The sequence below is a fragment of the Bactrocera oleae genome, chromosome 3, assembly GCF_042242935.1.
Source record: "Bactrocera oleae isolate idBacOlea1 chromosome 3, idBacOlea1, whole genome shotgun sequence".
NCBI classification, from domain to species: Eukaryota; Metazoa; Arthropoda; class Insecta; order Diptera; family Tephritidae; genus Bactrocera; species Bactrocera oleae.
This window is the reverse complement of record NC_091537.1, coordinates 84767029-84792853: the sequence shown is the minus strand read 5'-3', so window position 1 is coordinate 84792853 and position 25825 is coordinate 84767029. Positions and strand designations below refer to the sequence as shown.

Genomic DNA, 25825 nt, shown 5'->3' with positions numbered 1-25825 from the left:
AAGAATGATATAGATATGGAAAATATGAACTGATTTCTAAGTTAATAATATATAGAATTTACCATCAGATCAAAAGCGCGAGTAATTCGAATCGACCAAAAATGTTTTGCTAGATAATTACAACTGTTTTATGTTGGTATAAAGTTTGACTTCCATATGTCAATTAGTGTCAGAGAGATAGCAAAGGATCTCAAGATTTCTTATGGATCGACTAAACTATTTTGGTAAATGTTTTGTGTAAGAAGCATTTAAATGTTAGACTCGTACCGAGAAACTTGAATCTTTTGCTGATAACGTAGTGGAGGATCTTGTATTTGCTAAATGCATGATTACTGGTGACGAGACGTGGTTTTATGAATATGACGTCGGAATTGTCGTACAATCTAGCAAATACCGCATTAAAAATTAGCCGAAACCCAGACAAAGCTAAATTAGCTGAAGACATTGAAGGACAGCGCAGCCGAAGCTAGATAAGTGTATAAAAGTTGGATTAATTTCTACTTGGTTGGTATTTATTTCGGTGGTAAAAATATGACTGGTGGAAATATCATGGAAATTAATATTGTAACTGTCGTATAGCATGGAGATCAACCTTTTATGAAGTACCCTATTTAGTGAATTTGTTGCATGGTTAAAGCAGAAAAAGGGGCCAAACACAAAAATACACTTCTTGTATATAAACAACAAATCAAATATATATCATATTATTCTAATTCATACTCTGAAGAAATAATTTTTTTTTACTCGTCGAAGACTACTGAAATAATTGAATATCATAGCTCAAAGTATTTAACATTTTCTTAGGAATATTTACTACTTAATCTAATATATCTATATACAATATAATATCTAATCATCATAATAAGACATTATCCGGCATTTACTATGCGAAATCACGTTCAACCTATGAGAGATATCAATAAGGCTTGACAACAAGTTGTTGTGTATAACTTAGGAGTCGATACCAAGAACGATACAGAGTCTTACATTATATTCATGCCAGAAAAGTTGTCAAGATTGTTAAGTCCCAGTTGTTACTAAAATGTGGATCCATAAACAAGATTCTTCAGTACTTGATGGTAAAATTTCTGATACTTATACCAAATGTAAAAAAAAAACCTGTGAAGGATGAGACAATCTGCTTTAGTCTAATATAAATATGTTTTTCGTGTTCATCTTTTGCAAATCTATATTAAGAGTAACTGCATAAGGAACCTTTTGATCAAAGCAAAGAACCAGTTGAATCTGGAATTAAATGGTTACCATAGAATGGAATTTTAGAAGACTTCTAGAATAATTATTTCGAACGTGGAGTTTCACTTAGTTAGGTTTTTTCAATAACATTTTACGAAACTGTAGATTTCTAGCAAGTAATCGTTCTGAACTTCTGTCCTTAAACTTTAAATAGTACAAGAAAACGTGCAAGCTTTAACTGGTGTAAGTGTCAGAACCACTGAAAATTCTAATCAACTCTCATTTAGAAGCCATAGACGCATAATAACAACGCAAATGCAATTATTCCAAAGACCTAACTGCGGCAATAACTATTACCGATATTTTGTTAAGGCGCTTTAAGTATTTTGTCACCCACAGTAAATTGTTGAAGTGACCAAATGCTAGCGGCCTTCACGCTCGCCCATACAATACTTCAACAACAAAGTCTATTCGACATTTGAGAGACACTTGTACTCCTGCTAAATGGTCGGTCACCGTCATTGCCACTAAACTACTAATGACCCTAAGTTATATTATTTAGACAAGACCCTCCGGGTGTGTGTAGATGTGTGCTGCTTCGAGTGGTATTAACAGCGCCGTCAGACGCTTCAATTTGCAGCTTATGTTCAACGCATCGTCTAGTCTTTTGTATTTTTTTCTGGATCTTCATATAGTATAAAATATTTAGTAGCCGTCCGCAGCGAGAGTGCGAAAAGTGTGGTGAAACCTTCTAACTGTCTTTTATAAAAAAGAAAGTTAGATGAAAATGCATAAATAAAATGAAAATAATGAAAAAAAAAAATTCTGCTGGGTAATGTCAGGTGTAGCACGAGTTATTTATTTTAAGTCAATCATATTTGCAGCAATTAATGCAAGGCTGATGAAATTGCATTGTTGTAAACAGCATTTAACTATTTTGAGGACTAAGAAGTAAAATTATAAAGCCGTTAACTAAAAAATGATACCCTCACAGATGAAGTACCTCTTGGAAACAACTGGGTTGTGATTTAGTGGTCAGAAAATTTGTCATCGAAAATTTTGAGTTGGAAAAGATATTAGATGTAAAAGCTTATCAGGAAAAAGAACTACGAATGTAGGTAACAAGAAGAATATGGGCAATTTCTGTTTCAATTTCCTGTTTTTCAGAGCAAATTCGGGCTTGTGTCATCCTTTTCATATACAAGTAAGTATCCTTTACGAAGTAGTGTTGGCAAAAAAGGAAGTTTAAGTTTAAGTTCAAGTGCGTTTTTGTAGTGAGGAGACTTTACATCGTGTTTGCTTTTCAAGTGAACGGAGAAATTTAAATGTGCACGAAAAAGTTTTGGAAATAGCATCATACATGCTGCATACTCGCAGTAGAAAAAGAAATCAACGCTTACTCTACCACTTGAAGTGAATGTCAATGAACTCGCACGCGTAGAAGTTGTAAAAAACAACTGACGAAACGACTGATACATGCAACACTTTTAAACGCTTGAACGGCGTTTTTGGCAATGTTTTTGTTTTCTTCTTTGATACTTGGAATTTGATAATAGTCGTTTTTGACCATTTGACATTAAGTGCACATCGAGGGTTGCCATATCGAAGAATCTGAAATTTAGTGTTTCGAGTTCTGCATTATTCTCGTATATATTGCACATACCTATATACTATGTAAGGAACGTGCGAGCATCTAAGCGACTACGCATAAGAGCCAGCTAACAGCAATATAACAGCACTTGAGCGTTTTAAAGCTGCTCCTACATTCCTTGTAAATCTCTTCTATCACCCACTAAAATTGCATGCTGTTGTCGTTCTAGTTATTGTTGTTAGGTTTATGTTCTATAACTGCGAACTGCTTTAGTTTGATTTGGATTTTTGCATATTATGTAGTCATTAAATCGAAAGAGAGAAATAAATGCTAAAAGATTTGCTCGACATTGTCAACGACGCATATTTATGCATGGATGTCGATGAAGTTTATGAAATGACAAACGACTAGACAGCCAAACTAGTGGATGTAGATGACTAACGTATATATTAATAATTGACGTACTATAAACACTTGAATTAATATATTTTTTTTTATTTTTCAATTCCAAATACGAGATTTTTTAATCCCGCATATCGTATTACAAAATAAAAAAAAAATGTGGAAAACGGTTGGCCTCAAGGGCCATCCCAGCAACTTCCCGCTAATTTCATACGCTAACGTTCAAATTTCGCTTTTTTCACTGCTTTTGAGCTCTTCGAAATTTTTCGTTTTCAATATCTCGCAAGTAAATCAACCGATTTTGACCCGGTTTGCAGCAAACGATGTGTTTTTTCAAGGTTTAGAACTGATTAGTTTTTGGTGTTGATTGGTCAAGTCGTTCGAAAAAAACGATTTTTCAAAATTCAACACGAAATTCAAGTGCAATGAAACCCTTTGGAATGCCGTTTAGTTTATTCAAATCGGTTGAGCCGTTTAAAAGTCATAAGAGGGTCACATACATCCACACACACACACATACATCCACACATACATACAGACATACATACAGACATACGGACATCATCGTAGAAATGTTCGGGGAAGCTTCCTCGACCCTCAAAACGTTGAGATCTGTTGAGAACTCGATTTTTGCAAAATGGGGTGAAACCAATATCTTCCCGATTTTTAGAAAATTTTCAATTTTCTTAGCGGGAAGTTAAAAATTTTTGTTCCACTTATTTATTTTTAATTTTTAATCCCAACTATCGGATTAAAAATATAAATAAAAAATTTTAATTTCAAGCATATAATTAGGAATTAAAAAAATAATTGGTTTTATTGTAGAATTAACTTTTTTTTGCGTTCAATCAAATCAAAAACTAATAAAAATCGGGATTAGAAAATTAAAATCTAATTTTTAAGACAATTAAAAAGCTAATTTTTAATCCTAATAAATTCGGTTGCGACCATGGTCGCGACAAGAATAGAGAGAAGTTACCGGATTGTCTGGAATAGTCTGTGCCTTTCTTTTCTTTACAGAACTTAACTCACTTTGACGGACACTTCATCTCAAAGCTATACCATTGTAACATTTCTTATAGCACAAGCAGTCACCGACATTCCTTCCTTCCGTACTTATCGCCCGTATCAAACCAAATTTGTCAAAAGTTATGCCCGTAGTTGCAACGCAGAAATCAGTTGTTCTTTTTTGTTTTCATTTCACCAATGTTGCCATTGTTCTATTTGTATACACGATTTTTCACACATTTAGTTTTTAGTTATAATTTTTCATAATGTAATGTAGTTGAATTATTAAAAATAGTTTACCTATTTATAAATAAGTGTATTCGATTGGGATTTTGATTATATTCTAGTTTATTTTTTAATTACTACAAAATATCGAGATTGGCAACCGTGCATTGCAAGAGATCGCTCTCTTACTCTCAGCTCACTCGTTTCTACGGAAAAACTCCAATTTTCGCGGATATCCTACCGTACGGTCTGTTGAAGCGGACGGTAGAAGCGGTGGTGAGTGCTCATTTACATTGCGCTCTCATAAGATAGGTCGTATCAGCTGATTCGGTCCACGGTTACTATCCTCCTTTCATTTTTTCACTACTCAAATTCCTTCGCTTGGTCTTTGTTTCACGCCCATTTTTTTGTTTTTAGATCCATATATTAATTTATCCTTCCTCAAGAAAGTCTGTTTGCGTAGTGTGTGTCAAGCTCGAATACCACTCTTGGTTACAAATGTGAGTGTGAATGTTGTCAAATAACATGGATATATACTATACGTATTAACACACATGTATGTGCATGTCAGTCCATTCGTGTGCATATCCCTGATTCGAGCCACACGTGGACAAATTGGTTTAGAGATTAAAGCTTCGTGCAATCGTCAATGCTATCAGTTGACACGTGTTACATAAAACCGAAAAGAGAAAAAGAAGGGGGAATAACAAACATACTTTATGTAGAGCATGTTGAGATAATAAAAAAAAACATTTACCCGTTTTAAATGCAATCAGGTGGCAAGCCACCGGTCGCAGCTTTTCAAATGGAAAGTGAAATGGAAGGACTGCTAAGGTATTTACGAAGAAAACACACAAAAAACAACAAGAAACGAAAGCGTTACTTAACCACAATTTATTGATTTCAATAAAACATTCTGTGGTGAATCAACCGAGCTCAAATCACTGACAACAACGAAAGCAAAAACAAAGTCAGGAAGACGATCAAGAAGAGCAAAAAGAATAACAAAGCTTCAGGTCAAGGTTCAAGTTTCAAATACCAGAAAAAATCTCAGAAATATAATTTTTTTTTCTAGACTCTTGAGTTTAATAATCATTGATAAGTTATAAACGAGAAAATTACATAAGTTTTCCGTCCTCTCTAATTATCAATGAACTAGTTATATGTCTTTGAATTCGGTAATTTTTTTAAATTTTAATTTTTTTTAACGAAGATATAATTATACCCGGTTAGTATTAGACCAAACCGTTCATTGTATCAAAAATATTCCCAAATTTTATTTTTCTCTAAACAGTGTTTTAAATGATGGCTATACCGCCCTACTGAAAATATATTTACGTTCGTATTTTGAAAATTTATTTATCAATAAAATTCACAACAAACTAAATCGGCCAAACTGTATTAAGAATATACAAAAATATATTGATTACCACCTCGATCGGTGCAGCGTAATTCAAACCATCAATTTCTTCCAAAAAATGTCAACAGCTTTAAGTCTATGTTCTTTGTCCGTGTTAGAAAGAGATCACCCTCACTTGTGTTATTAACCTATTATACATTAGTGGATACCTATTCTTATTTTGTGGAGAATAAAACTAATTGATAGGTTAGTTGAATATCTACCAATTTCTTATAACTATACTCTGTTAAATTTAAGCATACTTATATTTAAAAGAACAGAGTTATGTTATTATATTTAATTTTAAAAATTTTCATATGACAGTTGCAATTATGTTGATATATTTTTAACTTCTCGCTAAGAAAATTGAAAATTTTCTAAAAATTGGGAAGTTATTGTTCTGAGGGTCGAGGAAGCTTCCCCGAACATTTCTACGGCTTAACCGATTTGAATAAACTAAACGGCATTCCAAAGGGTTTCATTGCACTTGAATATCGTGTAAGTTTGGACCCAATCGGACCAGTAGATTTCGAGAAATCTCATTTTTTTCAAATTACTTCCAATCGACTCGACCAATCGATTGCCGCAAACCGGGTTAAAATCGATTGATTTACTTGCGAGGTATCGAAAACGAAAGAAATCACCAAAATTAATTAGTCTTTGAGAAATTTAGGAAATAGTGTTATATTAAACTCCCATTAAACTTCGAGCAGTGAAAAAAGCGAAATTTGACCGTTAACGTATGAAATTAGCGGGAAGTTGCAGGGATGGCCCTTGACGCCAACCGTTTTCCACATTTTTTAATATAACCCCATAGCTATATGTGAAAACTATATATAGTACTTTAAAAATAGTACCGTTAATTCACTCCAAATTATTATTGTAGAAAAAGAAAATTTTTGGACAAAAAACGAAAAAAATTTTTTAACACTCAGTTTTAAAGTAAATTTTCAAGATAAAATTTTTATTTCGTAAAAAAATTTTGATAAGTGTTCTAGAAGCTGTGCAGAGTTCTCTTTCTGGCCAATTAAAATTATGAAATATGAAATGTTTGTGGTCATTATTGGAGTTTTAAAAAAAGTCTTAAACGACAACATGCTTTCCTTAAGTTTTAAAATAAATTTTGAGTCACAACTATTCATCATCTGACTGATTTATGATTGTCATTAAATATGTAAATTCATATTTTTTATGCAAGCATTTTTACAGTCATATATTTATACCCATCATATCATCCCATGTACTTATTGTGGTATGTTTATACAACAAAAAACCAAAAAAAGTTGCACTAATTAATTACAGCAAATAGATTTGGCTCATTACCACCACACCAAAAAAAAAAACAAATGAATAAATTTCCCTTTCAATTTCCAAACATAAATAAGCAGATTTTTGTCCACCAAAGGAACAGCAGCAGCTCGAAATGAATTAAATAAATAGCTAAAATAAATAAAAACATAAATAAAGAGCCGAAACTAAAGCGTGTAACAACTGGGAATATTATTTCTATCGTAATTTCCTCACAAAAACAAAAGCTTTGTGTTGGTGCTTATTTGCACTCTGTTGGAACAAACTCTGGTGACACAAACTTGGTTACACTACGCTATTGATTTTTTTGCGCCCTCCTTATAGCTAAGCATTACAATTTTATTTCCGATTCTACTTTTCTTTTGTCGAATTTTTGCAAACAAATAATGAAAAACTGGCTTGTTCCATTTCATTTGCAATTGCCGAACTAATTTATCATTTTGAAAAATTACGCAAAATGTTAAAGAGAAAAGAAATATTAAGAGAACAGATGAAAAAAGGTAGATGTGAAAAGGCTACAAAAGAAAAGTCAGATATTAAAAATGTAGGAACAGTGTTTGATGTTGAGAAGAAGTCCACACTTAAAAGAGTGTGCAAACTTTTCGAATTTTTTTTAATGCGAAAAGTCAATGTTAGGCAATAAAAGTTTGAAAATAATTGCACCTCTAGTTTCGGAGAATTCCGTCCATGAATATAGCTAGTAAATTTTTATGAGCCGTTAGCACAACTTCTGGGCATATGAATGATGTAAGATTTTCTAACATACTTGTATATACTTATAATTTTTTACTTGGGAAAAATGAACATCTCTAATCGTAGTTCACGATGAGAGAGCTACTAAAATAATTACCGTGTAAGGTTTTAATACTCCGAGTAATCGTATTGACTGATCTGATTACATGAAAGCTGGTTTCAAATCAGGTAAAAAAAATTTTTGAGTGAGGTCGTATCCATATCGGAACATTTTTTTAGACATCACATGCCTATTGATGCCAATAGTATTGGTGTAGATCTAGGTTTGTAGTTATAGAATATCTTAGGATCGTGATTTGCTGCTCATTGCTTTCGTTTGACCTATCGTGCTTCGTTGAAGTCCCAATCACTCAATTAGAAACAATAATTGTGCTTCGTTGAAGTCTCAATCTCTATAATAATAGTGTCAATATATAATAATAGTAAAAAACACAATGTAGAGCAGCAATGATATTGCAAATGATACGCCATCGGGAAATCGAGATTACTTGGGTATTGGTTGTACTTGCAATTCATTTTATAGCACATGTGCATTTAGGCATCAAAAATACTATCTGGAAGTACCGATTGGTACTCAAAAAATTCAATCACAGCCTTTAAAATCATGACATGTAATAAATCTTGACTTTTATTTTAAGAGATATTTTTGGAATGTAAATGTAATTGAAAATATTCTTCGAACATTTCAAGTTGATTCGACAAATAGTTTTAGAGATATGAATGTATGTGTAAGAATCTTTTTAATTTTTCTCGAAACGCTGTTGTCGAGAGTCGATGAGGAAAATGTCTCTGAAACGGCTCAACCGATCGTTGGAATAATGATCGAAGGAATAAGATTATTGAAAATAATTTCGATTTTTAAGCCACTTAGAATTGTAAATTTTCTCACAAGAATGCCTCTTTTTTATTTGGCAAGCCGCGATTTTCTCAAAAATCAAAATTTTCACTATTCCTTCGACTTACTATTATTCGATACTTATCTGTATTCATCTATCATAATACTCGGTATTCATCTATCATAATACTAAATTTCATTAGTTGTTGGTTTTAAATAATTTGACGCCGAAAAACCTTCCTCACCGCCAGACACCATTTTCCGGAGGTCCTTTTGGTAATCGGCTGTAGGAACAAGGGGATAAAATATTTTTTTAAATGAATCGCTGATTCTAAAAGTACATTAAATTCTCTTTATGTGAATTTTTTTTGTAAGTCGTTAAATAAAATGCGGCTTCAATTCACAAAAATGCGCCTTTTTCTGTCTTTCAAATGGTTGTAACGCTATGACTGGCAATGGATTGCCTACTACCTCAATAACAAACTTCTGAAAATCAAAGTCAATATTTTTCAAACTGCAAAATTCGCTTTAAAGTCCATAATATTTGTGTGTATGTTTTTTTTTTCAGTATTCAATGCGCCATTCAGTATTCTACAAGTTCAACAACTGGCAGGTCAATTGGGTATAGCTAAATGCTAATGCCCGCAATTTGCCATAACAGGAAATATATTGTACTTATGCTTTTGAAAGTTAACTATACTTGTTCGTATTGTTGCACATGTAATTGGGTATTGCAAATAAATTTATTTTACTATTATAGCAAATTGTTGGTTGCTAATCTAAAGGATTTAATTTTATGCCAGCAAAAGTCAGTTCCTCCAAGTTGACCTTTCGTTGCACACACATAGTTACATACACGCTCTATTTATCTTTTTGTGCTATTACAATTATTATTTACCTCTCAATCTGTTGGCGCTGCCTTCGTCGGCACACAAATTGCGATTTCCACTTCCGGCAAGCGGAACAAATTACTATTAAAGCGGCGAAAGCAATAGAAGTGAGAAGCAGTCAGCTAGGAATTATAGTGCAAGTAACAGAGGGAATAAGAGGCAAAGAGAGGGATGAAGATGGAGTAATAGAATGGAAGGCTTCAATTAAACTCAAGCGGTTTGAATGAAAAATGGGGAGGAGCTGATGGTGCAAAGTTGCATGTGGCAGGCAAATACTGAAAAGCGTTTATTGTTGCTGTTGTCGGTTGTGCAATTGAATGGTAATGGAGTTGTAAACATTTGCTGCTGACAAGGCGCATGCAAATAAATTGGCAGATATACAAACACAAAGCGGTTTAAGGCAATAAAAAATATAGAGACGGATTAGCCTTTTTTAACCCAACAAACAGCTTGCGTGGTTGTATGCGGTAAATTGTATATATAAAATTATAGTATTTCCATTATATGTATGCATGTGTTGATGTGTATGTATGTATGTGCCACATTCTGTGTTGGGTTGTAGCAGGTGACGAGGTTACGCTGTGCAGGAAGTCTTTGCCACAAAATTAATGTGAATTTCTACTACCTAGGTGGCTGTTATAAATAACAAAAACTTACACAGCCATGCACGCATACACATTCACATATAAATTACAATTAAGTGCGCTTGTTGAAAAATTGCGCAAACACAAAACGTAGTTCATTTTTTTGTTACTTATGTACTTTTCGCCACTAACTCAGCTTCTCGTCACTTTATATAACAATATAATTTATTGCATTGTTTGCAAATGAATATAGCTGTCTCGAATTGCAGAGCAATTTAACAATTTTCTCAGCAATTCAAAACCTTGTTGCATATTTCAGCAGACTTCGTGCATAGAATATAGGGTTTTTCCTTCAAAATGTACTCTAGTTATATACATATAGCAGTGGTGATTTCAATATGCACTTACCCATAGGCTGATCCAGAAATGATTTTTTGTATTTATTATTTTTATATGCATGGTCGTGAGATAATGATTGGCTCTGTAGATATAAAGTGGGAAAGTGGCAATTAAAAATACTTAATAGATATACGAAATTAAGAAAATATTTTGTAGTATCAAAATATATTTATTACGGTAGCTATGGTAGAATCACATATATGGTATGTTATATATACTAAAAAAGAAAAAAAATCAATATACGGGTTGGTTGAAAAGCTTGACTAGCTCAAACACTTTTTTTCTTAAGTTGGTACATCTGTCATGAGAACACATGCAAAGTTAAGTCATTCTGTCAATTAATTCTTTGTTTACAAGCCATTTGAAGTTGACGTGGCAGAGTATTTATAAAAAAAAAACCCGCAATCACACCAGAAATCATTGAGCATGTTCATAATATTGTTAGTAAAGATCCAAGTTTGACTAAGCGTGGAATTGTTAATGCCGTAGGCATCTCAGGCGAATGAGTACTTACTATTTTACATGGAGAATTATATATGAAAAATCTGTTTAGAAAGTTAGTGCCGCACACGTTAACAATTCAACAAAAACTGGTTCGAAAAAAAATTTCTCAGCATAATTTGGAGCATTTTAAGCAGCATAAAACCGACTTCTTGCATCGTTTTTTGACTATGAATGAGACTTGGATCTACCACCATGATCCTAAATTGAAACAAGAACGTTTACAGTGGAGAGAGGTTCTTGGTTGTTTAGTTCCAAAGCAGGTGAAGTAACCACGATAAGCAAAGAAGTTTATGGCATCAGTTTTTTTGGATGTAAATAGAATTTTAGTGATGGATTTCAGCCTTTTGTATCAGCTAGCTAGATGAAAAAAATCGTGAGCAAATACCTGGTTTGCAACACAAAAAAATGAAGACAATGCATCTGCTCACAAACGTGTTTTAATAATGACAAAATTCAACGAATTAAAGAACGAATTCCTTGAGCACCCACCGTATTCACCAGATTTGGCTCCCAGCGACTACTACCTCCTTAGAAATCTGAAACAATGCCTACGTGGAAACGGTTTTCGTAGAAGGAAGAAGCTACATATTACAGCCGTAGACGAGTATTTTGCAGAGCTTCCGGAAAGTCATTGTATGTATGGCATAAAATTATTGGAGGATTATTGCAATAAGTGTATAGTGAAGTTAAGGGAGATTATATAGAATAAAAAAAAATATTTCGTACTAAAAACAGTATTTTTTCATTTCGAGCGTAGAAACTTTTCAAACAACCTGTATATAATAGAATATACAGAGTATGTGAGACCGAAGAGCTTGCGTGAACTTATTCAAACCATTTTTGAGATTAGGCCACAATAAACTCAAAATATTATAATCATTTAATTTCATTGATATATCTAACGATTTCATCGATACGTGAAGTATAAGATATATTAGAGAACCCAAATGTTTATTTCGAGTGAATAAGTTTGATCGAAAACTTTTAATTGAGAAGTAGTGGAAGTTTTGGTATATTTTACTCATTCTCAAACTATGAAACATGGGCGGTTTCAGGCCTATAGAATAATTTTTGAAATTACCTTTTTTATCCTATTATTTAATTTCATTCACTGGCAGTTCCCGTTACTTTGCTGTTATACAGATTTACTTATAGTTATTTTTGAATAATGTCATTTTATGAAATGTGGAAGTAGTTATAAACTAGTTTTATCCTTTCCGAAATGAAATTTGTCCAATATTTTTTTTTAATCGAACTAAAATATATTGTATATGAGGTCGCATATTCAACCTACTTCTATACTCATTGGAACATATTGCCATATTAAATAAACGAATACTTTATACATACAAGTACTATGTGAAACCGTAAACGTTTTAGTTATTTAAATTTTATCGATTCGAGATCATCTTTGCTCTAGAGAAACTTATAATTTTTCATTAATTTTTATAACATTCATTGAAACTGCGAGCAGAATATAAATAAAAGTAACAACGACAATCAGAAAATAGCAAATTGAAAATTTCAACAAAGTCATATACTGAAGTTCGGGTTTTCTTGGCTTTTCACGCATAAAAAATGCAAACGCTTGAGGAGTGTGCACTAAAAGAGAGCGATACAATATTTAACCATGGTGGTCAACATAAATATTTATGTAAGAAGGTAAAGTTTGCTTACAGCGAGGTAAACAGTTGAGATAAACTTCAAGTTCTACAACTTGCAAAAACTTCTAATTGTTTTGAAGAGTCATTACATTTTGCAGAAGCAAACTATAACGAATTCAAAATTAAATATATAATATTATATATTAGTATTTTAGACCTAAACAAACAAAGCGAGGGCGGTTGAAAAAGTCAATAACTTTTAAATTTATCGCAAGTAGATTTAAATGTAGCTATGTTAATGTTAATTACAAGTAAGATTCGGCAACGAGTTCTGACATCATTTTTCTAAATGCAAACTGAAGGTTAATTTTTTGACATGTTAGAAATCTAGTTCTGAAAGGAGTATTTTTAGTAGACAAAGTTTTGAGCTTTATTGGGGTAGTTCTAAGAGTGTATGGAAATATAAGATGAGAAATGAACTAGTGTAACGCAAATGTAAATCCTAGAATAAATAACCAAATTAATGCTGAAGATAGTAGTTCCACATAAAATGTAATGAGATATCGGTATATATGTATAACCTGACATGAAATTAGTAAATAAGTGAATAAATAATTGGTACTAGAAATTATAAAGCTTAATATTTGCATATTTTTTACAAAGTTTCGGTGTTAGCCAAAATTATAAAGTTTTCACAATGCTTAGATTTTTTTTCGAAAAGATATAATTCATATTCAAAATCTTTTGAAAACAGCTTTTGCTTTTGATGACAAAGTATGGAGGGACCGTAAATAATGATTACTGTTGTGATTATAACTTACTTATACTATGACTTATAATTTTCTGCACAGGCAATGATTAATTTTAAGTAATTACATACATGGACGAAAAAAAAACAATTTTAAATAACGTATAATGCATATGTAATGTTTTAATTTTTTTTTGTGCCATACAATAATTAAGTTTTTCTCATTTCCTCTTATGGAATTATTTACTTACATGTGAAATAAAATTTCTTTGTTTAATTACTCTTTAATGTTTTAAATGAAATTTTGGACTGCATTGAAGGTTTAAAAACTATTGACAATGCCCTACTTTATATTTTGTAAAATAATTTAATTTTAAACTATATGGGAACTGTTTTATTCATATGATTAAGCACAACGCGATAACTTACGTTCTATGAACTACTAAACAGTCGTAACTAATCACAATTTAACATACTAATCATATACATACGTCCATGTTAACACACACTCACAAAGACATATATATAATTAAGTAATTATATTGACAAAGTCAATAAAACTTTAGTGGCATAAATGCATATTAACTGTTATTAAAGTCTACCTGCTCGCTCTCTATTTTTCTCGCTCATTTTGCAGTAACGCTTAAGTCCCCGCAGCTGTTAATGACGTCTTATGTTCAGACGAAATTCGGTTGCACTGACTTATTAGCACATTGGCAGTCGGCATAGCTGTAGTGTCGTGGAATTATCACTTGTCACAAATGTAACGAAATAAAAGCAGAATAAAGTAAAAAAATAAGAAATGTAACATAAATCAAAATACACTGAAGAAGCGCCCACGCACTGACATACTTAAATTAAAAACAATAAAAACCACACGAGTGGATCACAGCACTATAGCCTACTTTTAATTCAGATTTACTAAGTTAGTCGTCAGTTTGTCATCTAACTATTACTGCGTACTGTGCGCCTATGGGGATCTACGCACACATTGCTGTTTAAGTGTTATGATAACAGCAACTGGAGGTATGTTGGAGGACGTAGTGGTTGTTACTCGTAACGCAATTGACTTGCGGCAAAATGCGTGCACGTCAACAAAGCACAAAAGTTTGTAATGGCCATAAGACGCAGCGCGAGAAATGTGTCACATGCCTTAACTACATATAATGTGTAATACACACATACTTACAAGTATCTAGACATATACAAAGCATAGCAAATATACGTACATATATTATTTATGTGCTTGTGCTTGTACATTTGTGCCATAGGCTTAGAAACAGGCTCAAATACTCACTAACACACGCACTCTTATACTCTCATATCTACTACTGCAAACACTTAATGTCACTCATACGCACTGTCGGCAGGACAGTTCAAAGTTTCAACTTTGTGCAAATGAATGCTTGTGTAACGCATATATGCGTGGATGTGTGTGTGTGTGCGTAAATGTGTGGTAAGCGTTTGTGACATGTGAATCAAAGCAAGTGTAAGAATTTATGAAAAAGTAATAACCAATGTGTATGAATAAAGGAAACTCTACACACAATATATACATTTACTCAAGTGTAAACAATTTCTGAAAGCTCTGCGTGCAGTTAGCTTTCCGACAATTCCACCACAAATCGGAACTTTACTCAACACAACCGAGAAATGAGAAAATAATTTGGCTTGTAATACGATACATCACTTGACTTTCAATTGTGTTGGTAACAAAAGTAAATTTAACAGAGAGCAAGTTTGTTCACCGCAAGCTAAATTGTATAGTGATGTAGAGTAATATGTATAACGCAGTTGAATTTTTTGTAATTTCAGATTTAATTAAATAGATAAAATAAAATAAAATTTTCAAAAATAAATGTACTTCAATTTGAAAATTAATGTATGGTTTATACATTTAGGGATAAATATAATAATCAAAAATATTAAATTTGAATGACTTCAACAGGTTGGTAATTTTAGGGGAGTTCAGAATATGCCAAAACTAGAGTACGTTTCATACAGTTAATAAGTCTAAAATTATGGTAGTAATTTATTTCGTTATTGATATTTTCGTTTTATTGGAAAATATGAAATATATATATTGGAAGATATGAAATTATTTTATTTTGTTTACATAAATATTGATAGGTATCTGGCTCAAAATATTTTTCTATGAAAACCGGTGCACCATAACATTACAACTAGTATATGTATAATTACTTTTTGTGTATTCAGACTTATATAGAAATATGTATATTTGTTTGCATATCTATCTTATCTATAATTGAAAGTTGTTATCAAGTCACTTCGGTTTGCTAATGTTACTTTTGTTGATATTGGTTACATGAAAGGAAGAACGTATTAAATATTAATAAAATTTTACTTCTATACATACATACATACATATAGGGTCTTTACAGTGTGTTGACCTGCTAAGCTTTTCCGTTTACATTTCTGCTCGTAAACGAAATGATAAGGCGAGCTAATTGAGTTTTATCCCCTACCTTTTAGATATAGCAGTGCAAACAAATGAAAACAGTGATTGAGAAGTGTACATATTTTTACGATTTTACTCATCGTAAGCCATAAAAGAGTTGAATTGTTCTACATATTATTTTTGAAATTTTGTCAATTATATATTCAAAATGAAAAGCAACCAGAAATGTTACAACACAGTTATTGGAAATGTGAATGTCACAATTGTGTCTATTGTTGTATCGTAGAATTAGTAGATGACAAAGTTCGATTTATTGTTGGAGAGGTAATTTATGAGTTTATTGCTTTGAAACAATATTCTCCTCAGCTGAAATAATTGAGCACTATTGAATGCTCTCTTTAAAATGATTATTAAAGAAAGGCAAAAAATAAAATCAGCATAATTTTGGAAGAGAATTTCGAATTATTTTTTTTTGCAGCACAATACTAACGTTACTTTTGAAAACATCATGAAGAAAACAGTATGTTAATTTATGTACAAATTTCGTTATGTTATTGCAGAACCTTTTAAAAAATACCGCTGTTGTCAATTAACTTAATTTATAGCGATATAAATTGCCAGCACAAAAATAATATTAATTGCAGATGTAGAAGGGAACTCTGAAAGATTAAATAATTTTTATAAATATTGTATACCTGTAATATTGTAGACTTACTCCATTCTTTATTATATAACTGGCTAATTATTGTGTTTTATATATCAGAATGATTAGTTGTGCAAAACAAAATCGATTAGATACTTGAATATTAAATGGTTTATAGAAGCTCGTCTTTTAATATATTTGGTATTTCTATCTTTCAATCTACTATAGATATATTAGACAAAAACAGTGAGAACGCTGTGTTTTCCGAGTATGGCGTGAAAGCGGTTGAAATGGCTAATGGTCACAATAAGCACATATCTGTCTAAAAAAAATTAAGATAAAATATATAAGATAGTACAAATATAGCACGATATCATATGTGATAAAAATAAATTAAATCGGTTAACACCTTAACCTATTCCTAATTGTTATTAAACTCTGAAGAGGGTTCAATAAGTTCACTACGAAGTTTGTAACACCCATCAAAAAAATGTCGGAGACTTTGTAAAGTATACATATATATGTAAATGAATCGTGTGAGGAGCTGAGTCAATTTATTCATATCCGTCTGTCTGCCTTTTCGTCGGTCGGTCTGTGTATACGAAAACTAGTACCTCAGTTTTTGCGATACCGATCCGAAGTGTTGCGCACATTCTTTCTCAAGGCAGCGCTAGGGTCTTCGAACAAATTGTTCAGACCGGACAATATAGCATATGACTGACATACAAATTCAGCGATTAAAATGAAGTTCTTGTATGGAAACTTTTTTATTTGTGAATTATATTTCAGCTTCGGTGCAACCGAATGATTTATGATTTTTTGGTCCTTTATTTCGCTGATTTTTAGTCGTTTTTGTATTGAATTATATATTTGTCTCCACTATATTCTAATTTGCATAGTTGTTATTTTATAAATTTTTTTTTAATTTTACGTTACTTGAAATTGCTCGTTGATCTGCTATGCATTTATCGTATCTACATATGTACCCATGTAAGTTTCCTGAAACGTGCACAAATTTTAATTCACCGCAAAGCAATCACACGTCACATCGTTCACAGTTTAATTAATTAATTAATTAAACCCACAAATTATGTACGCCGGATTCCACATAATGACGCCCAGAGAGATTGCTACGCGGAAATGGCTGCATTGTTGTTGCCGTCGATTGCAGCCAATCAGTGTATCAAAGCGAACAACCGAACGCACAGTAGCACGAGGCAACCGACTAACTGTTAAACTTGCACTAACCAACTGCCACAAAGTTTAAAATTTAATGTTCTTCAGTTGCAGTGAATAGCAACGCGCTTACATTAAGCGACACACATGCATGAACGACAATTAATACACACAATAAAATTGAAAAAAGCTATAACAACGGTGATTTAATTAAATCATCGTAGACGTCTTATTTCTTAAATGCAGTTTGTTATTGTTATTACAACACATTAACTGCACGATTGTTTGACAGTTTACTTGACCAATCAACAAAGCAATAACAACAAAAGACCGTACATTATGTCAAGAGCAATCGAATATTCGCGACATGCAATGAAAAACGCAAATGCGGTGAATGGCAACTCTGCGCTAAAAACGCGGTTTAGGTAATAAAGATTGATGGACAGCCGACGTCACAGCGCCAATTTGCAGACTATCGATTGTGTTCTCCTAATTATTATGTGGCATTATTTCACTCACCGAATATGTATGTACATATGTATGTATTTATATGTGTATCTGTATATAAGCTCTATTTTCTGAGGTTATTTTGCTTGATTTATAGTTAGCCTCCATACTTTACTTAGCGGCACAAGTTGAGCCAAAAAGTTTATGGCAGACGGCGTGAAAGTTTTCCGAACTATTAACTATAGCAAAAGTTTGCCGAAAGGATAAAGTGTTATTATAATATGATTGATTAAATTTGTGAGCTTAGGCTTCTGTTAATGAAATTTCAATAGTAAACTGATTTTATAAACGAAAGTAGCAGTTAATGTAAAGTAAAACCAAAGTTTTTAAATATATTATAATATATGTCTGTTGTAACCACAACTGTCAAAGTTGAATTGAAAAAGAGTAATTAATAAACAGTACTCATTTTGAGTGACACAATGCAGTCAAATCGAGTCGTTTATTTACCTCTGTTAATGAAAATAACGTCCAAAAAGTTAAAGAAGTCGTCAAAGCAGAGGATCTCAAAATCTATTATAGATCGATTAATAAATTGCGGTTAATGTTTTGGTTTGGTTTGGTTTGTTATGAGCCGTGTCAATGCTTGCCACGTACCAAAACACCTGAATCCTTTGCAAAAACGACTTCGAGGAAGGTCGCAAAAGAAATGCTTGACAACGTAGCTGAGGAATCAACATTCAATAAACATATCAGTAATGGTTATGATACATGGTTTTATGAATAAGTCGTCGAAACAGTTCAACATTCTAGCAAATGGCGCTCCAAAAATGAACCGAAATCGAAATTCGCTGAAGTCACTGAAGGCCATCTCAGCCGAGGCTTACAATAAGTACATGGAAAATATTGACATGGGTTCATTGGCTCAGCAGCCTATTTTAAAGGTGATAATAAAGATTTGTACGTATGGTTTGTTTGTCACTCTGGGTGGTTGTCAGTTAAGTAGATATCTTTAAAGATTTCTACACTGCTAAGATGTATATATGTATGAATACATATGCGTGTGCGTGAGTTTAGTCTGCTAGTAAGCTGAAGTTTAAGGGATTTGAAAAGCTGTAAGAAACAAGAAAAGAGAAAGGCAAGAACACAAAAACGTGTTAATAAAAAAACTGTTGTACATTTAATAAGCTAACACAGCCATTAAATAACAACAAAAGCAACACCGAATGAGTCTAGAGTTTTCCAATACTTGGCTTTGCAGACTAGCAGCTCACACACATAAAGTTTCGTTGGAATAGAAAATCACATATGTGGAATTTCACTGAAGATGCAGTAAAAGCGCACATACTCACTTATACACCTTTTATATTAAAATGATATTTCAACGAAGAATGCTAGAAAAGGCTAGAAAAAGTGCAACGACATATACAAGAAAACAAGAAGAATAAGTTAAGTGAATGAAATGCACAAAGAGTGTCAGGTGGTGGCAAGTACAAGAACACCGACATAGCAACAACATTAACAGAATCTGCACCAGCTATAAGATGTGGCAGAGCAAAACAAAAGTGAAAATTAAAACAAGTAAAAGTTAACAGCTGTGACACACTTTGATTTCGCACGAGTTCGCACACATGTTCTCCAATCCACCACACCTCTCTATAATCATAAAAAAGCTTATATGCGTATATGTGTATGTGTGAAAATAGTGTCTGGACATGTGCATGTGTGCTCCCAGCAACTTTATCCTTGAGCTTGAAATAAATCTCTGCATGCATTCGCAAGTTTCTGACATGCTGCAGTGATATTGCTAAAAGGATGCGTTGTGTAGAGTTACCACAGCTACTTTATATAGCGAAAATTATACAAACAAAATAACGGTGCAAAGAAGCAGCATGCAGCATAAAATACTTCACAGCAAATCGCAATTTTAAAGGGAATATTTGGCAACTCTGCACGTTTTTTGCTGGAGTACACCATCCTAGAAGTTTGCACTGTAGATGCAGCTTAGGTTTTAAAAGCTATAATTTATTAAAGATATATTTCGTATATACCATACATACATACATATTTTGTATGACTTATAAATACAAATGTTTTAATATATGATATGCTTCTCTTTGCATATGAATCGAAAGTTTATATTTCACTACTATCGTTTATTTTTGTTCCAAGAACACAATCAAGAATAAGCCTTAAATACTTGAATTTTAATAATGCGTGCAACTTTTTGATCAGTTGTCAAAACTTTCTGGGCTCACCCTACATCCATTTGAAAAGGGCGTTCATCAAGACACTTAAGCCATGTGAAAGTTAATCATGTATAATGGGTATAAAATACTGATAATTTGTATGCAAAAAGTAGATATAATGAGAATAAAATAATATGAAAGTTGAAAATAAAAATTTTTGCTTAAAAATGTTATAAGAAAGCTACAATGAACCAAACTTTTGGAAAACGATACTGAAGAAAGTGCCCAAAAACTCAAACGCTGCAAAAAATATGTAAAACATGAATTCTAAAATTTTTAAGTGTATCTGTCTGCCGACAAACAGACAAACCGACCCAAACTCTGCTATCATACTCTTATTTGCTTTCGTCTGGCATTCGCTGCCATAGTTTGACGTTCATTTCTTCAAGAGACAGAAAGAACAGAAATAATCTCTTCTGGTAGCTTTTAGTGACACTACAAAATACTTTTTTTCGAAACTGAAATTTAATCTATATTAAAACATTCTGGACCATAATCTTCTTAAGCAGATTCTAACTGCCAATGAAGATTTTCAATAATTTAAGATAACCCTGCAACTCCGGAGCTATGCATTTAATGCAACTTCTGAGAGTCTTCCCAAGAACACAAAACAAACTAATTAAATATTAAAATGAACACGATCTGAGATATACTACTGATTCCAATTCGGGTAACTTCTTTTATCCTTACAAAAAATTTGTTGATATACTTTCAGTTTCTCTCCTACAGCGATAAACTTATCACATCGCCTCGGTGGCACCCTGCCCTGTATTGGATTTCCTCAATTTGAGTCGCTGTGATGGAGTTGAGGGCACAATAGACCTTATGTCGAGATGCAAACTTCATTCTATAACTATCTATATAATATATTAACTTGAAGGGAATTTAATGAAGTTTCCGATTTATATAATGAGTTATTCCATATCATGAATTTACTCGCAATATCGTAACTCGGGACTTCATCGAAACCACTGTTAGGAAACGTACATCTGTAGTAATTGATTTTGAAGCTTAAAAATCACTGTCCTTCCCCATCTTGAGCTTTTGTTGCTGTTTGAGATCTTTCGAGCTTTAGTTTTCTAAAGCAGATTTTATTTTCAATTAATCAACCCGAAATGTTGTCATATAAGAAAGAAATGGATTTTAAATATAGAGACCTTTGGAAACTCCAAACGGTACTAGAAAAATTAAACAGAACTATTAAAGATAATTTGTATTCAACAATTAATATTTCATTCTTAACACTAATGAAAGGCAGATGTATTCGGGCAAATAAGATCGGTATACGACCTTTCGGTAAACTGCGACAGGAAGACTCAAGAATCTAATAAAGAACTTTTAAACGTTATTGGAATCTAAGGATTTACAAGAGCACTAGATCTAATATAATTAAAAGACAATGAAACAGTATACGTATAAGAATTATTTGTCGACAACCCTCTTAAATTATTCAGTTGAAAAATTTTCTCTTCCATTTACGTTCAGTTTCACTCCAATGCAGCTCATTGCATTCCCTTTGGATCAACATAAACTTTCGTATTTCCATCCGCGTAAAATTCCATTCACTCCTCACTAATCCAACCAAAACCTAACTCAACACAACTTTAGAAAGACCAAGAAGTTTCTGGCTAGTAGCTGCGCGCATCTCAGCTGCAGACAAACTTTGAAGTGCTACAGCAAACCAGTGCGAGTTTAACTGGTTTTAATTCGTTTTGTCGTCGCGAAAACTTTACGACAATTTCGAATCTCTAAATAAATAAAACAAATGAAACCACGAAAGACAAATCAGTGGCAGGCGGTGAATAAAATAAGAAAAATAAAAGGAAAAAGTAAGGATTCGCGAAATGAAAACAAAACAAGAAAACAAAATGTTAACTTCGGTTGCACCGAAGCTATAATACCCTTCACAAATACAAAGGCTCCTTACGTGAACTTGATTCCGATTATTCAGTTTGAATGGCAGCTGTATGCTATAGTGATCCCATATCGGCCGTTCCAACAAACGAGCAGCTTCTTAGTGAGAAAAGAACAGGTGCAACATTTTAGATCGATAGCTTTAAAACTGAGTGACTAGTTCGTATATATACAGACAGATAAACATGGCTAAGTCAACTCAGCTCATCATGCTGATTATTTATGTATACAAATAATTGTATACAAAATGTTGCCCACCACCACAATCCATAAACTTTTTTTTAAATTTTTCGTTAAAATGTCTGCATTGCAAAATTACGTGTTTGCCAAATCATAAACTTTTTCAATTAAATTTTCGTGTTGCATTTGTATTTCGAGCAAGTTGAGGCATTGAAGTTGTTGCATACGAGCGCATGTGCCACACACTGTCCTTGCCACTGTGAATGGTAAACTGCTGTGGGACAATCTATTCCAAGCAGTGGTGAGTTTTGATTTTGTCTCGTTTGGCGTTTGGTTACGTATTTTTGTATGTATGTTGCTGCAGCCGGCTACCGGATCAGGAAGTCATAAAAGTTTATGTTATCCGTAAGGATGGAAAATTCTTAACTTTAGCGTGAAAGCAAGGAAAGGAAATGATAAAATTTTAGTTGAAATGCGAATATTAGAGATGAATTTAGTTGCAAAGCTAAAACGATTGACAAACAAGTCAGGAAATGGTTATTTAAGTCGTTAGTAAGTCAACTAACACTGCTAAGTATTCTGTAAAATATGTTGCTTTGCGGAAAAATATTTAAAAAACTACATTTATAAGCAGAAACAGTAACAAATTTGTAGGAAATTAAATGTACGGACCATCTGTAAACCAACCCGGCGACGAGTAGGATGTCTGAGTAATCACGAAAATTTAAAAACTCACCCTCAAGAGTTCATATATAAAATATATTTAATTGTTCTCTGTTGTAAAAAATTTGAAATTTTGAATGTGAATTCATCACCAAAGTCGGCAATCATCGCACAAAACTTAATGTTGACTGAATTAGTTTTCAGTTTAATTATTGTCACTAAAATATTTTGAAAATATTTTTAAAACTTTTTTGGTTTTAGGAAATTCTCGAAATTTGTAAGTATTTTCAACACTTTTTAACTAAGAAGTCTATTTATATACGCTTTTCTTGGGAAGCTTTGTCTTCATATAGACTCAAAATTCAGAGATAAAAAGTTGGCTCATAACTGAGCTCCTAGTTATAAATATTTAAACTGAAATTTCTTTTATTTTACTTACTTGCCTGAGAGTTGTAGTAGATTATTTATAATTCATTCATTACTTTATGAAACTTGCAAAGCCAGAAAATACTAACGCGTGTTTTTCCGATACGTTGCTGCTGCTGCCTTGACTTTTTGTGTTCGAACAAAGTTTTAATTTTTATGCTTATGAATTTCACACTTCCAGCTTTATTGCCGGCGAAGACTACCCACTTGAAACTTTTCCACACTTTTTATGGCTTTGCTTTATAAGAAGACGAAATAATTCCACTTTTGTTAAGCCTTTTGCAGGATTTCCACTTCTTTTCGTGAATTCTTTTATGCCTCGCGTTTTATTGCAGTTTTAGCAACGAACTATGGCATTATGGCGAACACTAGATAAAGAAGATGGTAAAAATTAATAAATGAATGGTAGGATAATGTAGCGCGTTGCTGGTGTTTTTGTTGCTAGTGCTGCTTGCACTTTCCGTTGGTTTGTTGCTTTGTTATATGAGGCGCACATTCATTTATTTTTGCAAGCGGATATAATACACTTTCCTTCTGCTTCCTTTACTGGGTTTCACTTCCGGTGCGCACACACAGCCACCAATATACTCGAGCACGTGACTTTAGACTTTGTGCCGACGTTATTGTGCAACTTTTGTTGTTGTTTTTGTTTTTTAGCCTTGCAAGCACTTGCGATTACTGTCAGCCCGCAATGGCAAACCGCATAGCTGCGTATGTTTATGAAATCTGCAAACACCTAACGGACTAAGCAACAAAAATTGCGAGCAAAACAAAACCAAAAACAGACTAAAGCGGTCGGTGGGGTTCGGGTGGCAAGTAGAATGCAGACAATAAAGAAATTTGTAAGAGAATAACAGATGTGCCACAGCGGCAAAGCGGCGCGACGCAAGGACACACACGCGGCGGCACACTAAAAGCAGCACGACCCGACACAATGCACAGCACGGCCAGACGTAACGGCTTGAGACGCCAAGTGACACTCAGCGAGTAGTTTCGAAGTAGGTGGAAGCGTCTGACGTATGCATGCGTTTATTTGTGAGTGTGTATGTTTGTTTGAGTGTGCAACGGCACGTGAATGGGGACAAAGCAAGGCAGGCGACGGTGTAGAAAGTGGGCTGTGGAATTTTATTTATTTATTTGTAATTCAGGCAATTGAAACGCCGATGTTTCACAGATTTTCTTACAATTTGAACTATTGTACTCAAAGCACTTAGTTCAGGATCAGCCGTACACTTATCGGCAGCCAATATATCTTTGGTTTGCTAGCTGCCTAAAATTTTTTAACACTTTTTCATTTCACTTTCACTTGAAACACTTTTTTTAATTTTTGAAATTTTTTGTTTTTATATACAAATATATGTATTTATTCACACATCAATATTTCAAATATGAACTGCGCTCCAATACTTTATTATAGTCAGCGCACCAAAAGCGTGAGCTACTAAATTTCACCAGATCTTAACTATATTTAACAATGGCCATTACGAAACTAATCGTCTTTTCGGCTCAAAAGCCAACGTTAAGCAAAGCTAAATGCTCCACACACGCAATTGAGTGCATACGAGTAGAAACTCTCCACACCTGCACGAAGCGAGCCGGTTTTACGAAACGTGACCTTCCGAATGTTGCTAATGGAAAATATAAATGTTGCTAATGGAAAATATAAATGTTGCTTGCTTTTGGACCGCAACAAGTTTTGGTAGACACCCTTTATACATATATGGAGTGAGTTCGTGTTGAAGTGGCCATAAGTTTCTGGCAACATGTTGCAGGCATCATGTTGAAGGCTCATTGAGTCAGTAATGCGAATGATTTAGAATATAAAAATAAATTAAAAAATGTTTCAGTTATAATTCTTATTTTAATAAAATAAAATATTGAAATATAAGGCATTTGAGAGTTTTCGAAATTGAAAACGAGCTTACCTGAAGATACCACCTTTAAAGCTTGAAAATTTGCTTAATAAAAATATATAAGTTTTTACGAAATATATTTATAAATTGATTCTGCTCAAATCAAAAGTGTCATTTGAGTGAAGTTCTAGTTGACCGATTCCTTGAACAAATGTTCAATGTATTTCTAAACGGAATGCTTCCAACCCTATTGTAATCAAATGCAACGTACAACATCAAAGCTGCAATACAAGAAATCAGCACCAAAGCAGAAGACGTACTTATTTTATAAATTCGTATAAATGTGTGTACGCCAACTGTTGACTGATATATGCAAAAACTCATTGGTCTTTGAGTACAGTTACTTCCATG

The 25825-nt window shown here is 33.0% G+C and overlaps 1 long non-coding RNA gene across 1 annotated transcript in view; it reads right to left on the bottom strand.

The window, feature by feature from the left end:
- Positions 1–25034, bottom strand: part of LOC138855690 (uncharacterized) — a 41361-nt gene extending 16327 nt beyond the window's left edge. The window contains exons 1-2 of the long non-coding RNA XR_011395517.1: positions 24746–25034; positions 23575–23929 (exon numbers count right to left, since the gene is read on the bottom strand). This is a non-coding gene — a long non-coding RNA (uncharacterized lncRNA). The remainder of the gene's footprint in view (positions 1–23574; positions 23930–24745) is intronic.
- Positions 25035–25825: the final 791 nt, after the last annotated feature.